The 5,911-nt window shown below is 47.4% G+C and overlaps 1 long non-coding RNA gene across 1 annotated transcript; it reads left to right on the top strand.

The window, feature by feature from the left end:
- The first annotated feature begins 2,289 nt into the window (after positions 1-2,289).
- On the top strand, positions 2,290-5,363 carry LOC123143838 (uncharacterized). Its single transcript, XR_006471099.1, has 3 exons — positions 2,290-2,651; positions 3,764-3,835; positions 5,069-5,363. It is a non-coding gene; the product is annotated as an uncharacterized lncRNA (long non-coding RNA).
- Positions 5,364-5,911: the final 548 nt, after the last annotated feature.

Genomic DNA, 5,911 nt, shown 5'->3' with positions numbered 1-5,911 from the left:
CAGTCGCGACTCCAGGACGACGAAAAGCGCCGGTTCGGCCCTTTTTTTCGCCCGGCGGCCGCAGGCCGAACCCGGCGCGCTGGGGCCGCTTCGGGGCTCCGGCGCAAGGGAAAAGCGCGGCTGGCCCACGCCGTCACGTGAAAAGTCAAGATTTCCTTCCCCGACTCGCCTCCCACCCCCCGCGCTCTCAGCCGCCACTAGGTATATCCCGGCGCCGCCCCGCCGCCCTTCACCGGTAAATAGCCATTCCCCGCAGGAAAAATAGCAGAGGTTCGCCGCGGCAGCCCCTCCGACACCAGCTGGGCGTTTCCGGCCGCTGTTTCCGGCCGCGGAGGGGCAGTTTAGCGGCGGGTGCACGCTCACCGTGCGCAAGGTGTTCGGCGATTTGCCTGCCCCGGCGATGGACTCGGATGACGAGGAAGTGCTCACCGCGCTGCTGGAGGAGGAAGCCGAGGCCAACGTCCAGGAAGAAGAGCATCTCATGGTGCTCGCCGCCCTCGCTCAGCTGCTGGCGAGCAATGAAAAGCCGCAGCAAGGTGGCTCGGCGCCGGGGCGGGTGAAAGCAAAGAACCGGCATCGTCTCGAAGGCTACTGCATGCTCTACTCCGACTACTTCGCCGATGCTCCACTTCACGGCGACTGAACATTTCGGCGCCGTTATCGGATGAGCAGAAAGCTTTTCCTCCGGATTGTGAATTCCATCTGGAGTTCGACAACTACTTCAAATGCAAGATGGATTGCACCAGCAAACTTGGATTCACCTCCATCCAGAAATGCACGACAGCGATGAGGATGCTTGCATACGGAGCTCCCGGTGACTCACAGGACGACTATGGGCGCATGGTCGAGTCCACCAGCCTAAAGTGTTTCTACAAGTTCTGTCGGGCAGTGATGGCAGTGTTTGGACCGCAATACTTGAGAACACCCAATGCGGAAGACACTGCTCGGATCCTAGCACAGAATGCAGCAAGAGGATTTCCTGGGATGCTTGGAAGCATCGACTGCATGCATTGGAAATGGAAGAATTGACCATTTGCTTGGCAGGGGATGTACAAAGGCGCCAAAGGCGGTTGCAGTGTGGTACTTGAGGCGGTGGCCACACAGGACCTCTGGATTTGGCACTCCTTCTTTGGTATGCCAGGAACTCACAATGACATCAACGTGCTGCAGTGCTCTCCTGTCTTTGCCAAGCTTGTTGAAGGTCATTCTCCTCCGGTGAACTTTGAGATCAATGGGCGGCACTACAACAAGGGGTACTATCTAGCTGATGGCATCTATCCGAGATGGTCGACATTTGTGAAGACCATCAAAAACCCTGTGCCTGGAGGCAAGAACGCATGGTTTGCGAAGATTCAGGAGGCTTGCAGGAAGGATGTCGAGCGGGCATTTGGTGTGCTCCAATCTCGATTTGCTGTTGTCCGGTACCCCGCTCAGACCTGGTCGAAAGATCAAATGTGGGAGATCATGACCTGCTGTGTCATCTTGCACAACATGATCATTGAGAGCGAGCAGGAAGAGCCAGTGTTTGACACTGAACCATACCACAGGCAGGGTCCTCTTGCCCAAGTTGATCACCAACTACCGGCAACCTAGATTGCCTACCTCAGTATGCGTCAGGAGATCCGAGACCCACAGGTGCATCATCGACTACAGGAATCAGCTACTTTGCCATCAGCCACGGCGGACGGCAAAGGCATGGATGACGGACGGCAAAGTACGGGACGGCAAAGATCTGATAGAGCACCTATGGAGGCTCAAGGGCGACACCGGGCGCGACGTGTGATGAAATATGATTTCTTTTATTTGTTGAACTATATAATTTGTATTGAACTATTTGTTGTTGTACTATTTTGTTGAAGTATTTGAATTTCTGTGATGAAATATGTGTAAAAAAATATTTATGTTGATAATTGAACGCCGAGCCACGGCGAACATGGGCCTATTCTCGTCCATATGGGTCTTTTTCGCCGAAATGGGACTTCAAAAATGGGACAAAATCGGCAACTGGGGGCGACGACTGGGCGCAAAACCGGCTCCAGCGCCGAACGAGTCGCCGGCTCGCCCCTAGGGGCGATTTTTATGCGCCTGGGGGGTCGAACCGCTGGAGATGCTCTAAGATGCAGAGAAGATGAGGCAGCTAGCAAAACAAAACAACTAAGGCCCCGCTTGGTTCCTCGTTTTAGGGCCCAATACACCTGTAAAATATACCCCTATAAAATAAAAACGGATGGGCCTGTCGTTGGTGCTTGGCATGTCGTTTTTGGGCTGTAAGTTTTATACTGGTTTTCTCGTTTACACCCGTATCGGGCCGGTATCCGATACAGACCAGAGGCCGTCGTTTTTCCCCCACCTCGCCTCTCGCTCGAGACCTAGATCGAGTTGCGCCGCCGGGAGGCGCCGGCGCTGGTGTCCACGAGGAGGTCAAGCGACGGCGTTCGCGACGGCGACGTGGTGAGGCGCAGAAGACGGTGGCCACGACGGGGTTTAGACGCGCCGACGACGGCGACTCGTTCCTGGCCACGACGGTGACGGCGACTCGTTCCTGGCCACGACGGTGACGGCGACTCGCTCCTGGCCGCGACGGCGACGCTGGCCGGCAGTCGTGACCTGACCGTGACGGCGAACCGCTCATCCTCCTCCGCTCCACCAAGGTATCCTCCCTCCTCCTCTGCCCCCTTCCTATCCCTTCCCCAGTCATCCGGCGGCGGAGTACTCCTTGGCGACGTGGCCATCCTGCTTGGTGATGATTAGACCGAACCCTCCTATCAGTTAACAGCTGCTGCCAAAGTTTCACAAGAATTCAGTTTCGTCAGGCGTAGGGTAGTTAGTTCCGTCAGTTAAAGTTCAGTTTGATCAGGGAAATAAGCCAAGCTTCATTTAGTTGTTACAGTGCAGTTTAAGCTGCTGTCAAAGTTCAGATTGATCGGGGAATAAGCCAAATGATCTGGTAGTTAGCTGCTGTCAAAGTTCAGTTTGATGTAAATCTAGAAATACTGATAAACAAACAGATGAACAGTGATCCAATGAGTTGCTTTTGTCTGTCCAAGATGTTTTTGATCGGTTGAAGATAGTGCCCAAAGTTCCTTGCAATAGATAATGTGTTTGGTCATGTTAAGCTAGTTTGTCGTTGTTCATATACTATGGGCCTGCTTCGTTTAAATAACATGACTGATGCATGGAATAACAACAGAAGCTTGCTAACAATCCATGCCCTGATGTGTATGCTATATAGATAGACAAAGTTTTTTTGCTTATTTATTTTATTCTCTTCTCGCTAGATAATGGATACAAGTAATCATGCTGATGGTTATCACGTACTGATTCGGAGGAGGAGGAGATGATGTTTCTTGTCTTTCCGACATTATATTGTATATCTTCTAGGAGAGAAAAGATTCCATACAACACATCAATTCTTACGGGAGCTAAGTATATCCGGGAAATATTGGATGGCCACCCTCAATGGTGCCTTGGTATTCTTAGGATGGAATCCCACAAGAATTCAGTTCGTTAGCTGCTGTCGAAGTTCAGATTGATGTAAACCTAGAAATACTGATAAACAAACAGATGAACAATGGTCCAATGATTTGTTTATGAACAGGGTCCAATAAACTTCCATGGGTTTATGAATAGTTCATCTGTTTTCTTTGTCCAGTTGTGCAAATAGAATGCTAACTAAGTTGGGCCTGTTTGATAAGTTATATAACTGCAGCACCTATTATTGCTACTAATATCATTGGCTCATTGCTGCCTTTGTGCAATGCAGAACTGTTAAGAGTGATTTGGAGGATTCAAGATTCTGTGAAGCTCTTTTGACATTTAAAGCTCAGAACTGAAGGTACTTAATAAACTCAAAAGCATTCAGTCCAGCTTGTGTGTGTGTCACTGATTTATTCTTCATTGTTTTGCGCATGTGCTTGTCTATATACATCTATACTCAACTGTTACATCAATCAATAAAAGTATGGTAATATCTTTTCATGTTACACTAATCTCGTTATCTTGATGTGCTAGTGCTCCTTTTATTCCAATGTCATAACATAGATTATATATACTACTGTGTTTACTTTGAAGGAGAGTTGCGAGTATTTATTTTGTAATCTCTTCTCGCTAGATAATGGATACGAGTAACCATGATGATGGATATGAGTCATGTACTGATTCTGAGGAGGAGGAGGAGGAGGAGATGATGTTTCTTGTCTTCCCGACAATATATTGTATATCTTCTAGGAGGGAAAAGATTCCAGTGAACACATCCATTCTTACGGGAGCTAAGTATATCCGAGAAATATTGGATGGCCACCCTCAACGGTGCCTTGATATTCTTAGGATGGAATCCCATATCTTCCAACTTCTATGTGACCATCTTAGATCCAAAAATCTTCTAAAAAATTCAAAAGGAGTCAGTGTTGAAGAGCAACTAGGGATGTTTATGTACATGCTATCCAGGAATGCGAGTTATCGTACGTTGACTGATAGGTTTCAGCACAGTCCTGAAACGGTGCATAGGCATATCAATGGATGCTTCAACGCTATGAGATCATTGGCATTTGACCTTATCAAGCATAGTTCGCTAGATACTCATTGGAAAATATCAACAAATCCCCAGTTTTGGCCTTTCTTTGAGGTACACGCCATCCCTTGCTATGTACTTTAGGAATTTATATCCTCCCTTAGTATAACACATATAGTAACCATAGCTTGTTTAATGCAGAACTGCCTAGGGGCAATAGATGGGACACATATAGTAACCATAGCTTGTTTATCATTTTTGCATTCAAAATCATATAGACCTGCTGCTGTCTAGAACATCTTTTCTTACTTAAGATGTTGTTTATATTGCTGCCATGTTGTTTCTTCATATCGGTGTTTTTTGAAAAATAATATGGTTTCTTTAAATTTAGTGACATGCTATGGCTACCTTGTACCATCTGGCTCCCCTTGGTAATTCAGGATTTTGTGCTAATCTTTTTGACATACATGGTTGTTCTTGACATGTGTGGCTGGTATCCTTCATAGAGCACAAAGTGTTCTTACATAGCTAATGTTTTTCAATTTTTTTTCTTTTCAGGATGTCCTTTCACATGATTCTATGATTACCCGAGTCCATGAAGCAATCAATAATATTCCTGAAATACTTTATGTCTAAGCGCACAATGGTTGAACAATTGCCTCAATAAATTTGGTTATGTAGCATGCGGACGAGACGAGACAAGTATGCCTCGATAAATTTGTAATTTAAACTACTGACTTTGAGCACTATGAGTTATCGGAACTATGTTCAAATGGATGATTGCAAAAATATTATCCTTTTTTTGATGTGGTTGTACTGTTATATAAATAAAAAATTTAGCTCATTTTATACATGTGCAATTTGTGTGGAAGTGCAGTCTGTGCTATTGAAAATTCTGTACGTGTGTATTAGAAAGTCTGTGCTGTTGAAAAGCTATACATTTGGGTGCCATGCATATTTGAACATATATATAGTGCTGCAACTTGGGCGCCATGTATATTTTACAACCGAATTGAAACTGGAGCCAACTTACAGGGGTGGCAGAAAAACAACATTCCAAGCGGAGGCTAGAAGCGGAATGGAAATACAACCCTGTGGCATGTATTTGGTTTGAGACTAGTATAATACAGGTGTAAAATGTTACAGGGGTGGCAGAAAAACAACATTCCAAACGGGGCCTAAACGAGAACGTTGTGAAGAAGAGAGGACGTACATACATACAGAGTTTGCCACCAAGGATGTGGGCGACGTCCCCGAGGCGGGGTGCAGGACGCGCTCGGCGCAGAGGTGCCTGCCGGAGGCCTCCGCCGCTTCGAAAACCCGGCGGAGGGCAGGTCAGGGTCGCTCGCGAGCCGCGACGGGGAGGCGGTCGGCCTAGCGGTGGAGGCGCGTCCGCTATCG

The sequence above is a fragment of the Triticum aestivum genome, chromosome 1B (assembly GCF_018294505.1).
Source record: "Triticum aestivum cultivar Chinese Spring chromosome 1B, IWGSC CS RefSeq v2.1, whole genome shotgun sequence".
NCBI classification, from domain to species: domain Eukaryota; kingdom Viridiplantae; phylum Streptophyta; class Magnoliopsida; order Poales; family Poaceae; genus Triticum; species Triticum aestivum.
The sequence above is the reverse complement of the archived record's forward strand: the minus strand, read 5'-3'. Positions and strand labels throughout refer to the sequence as shown.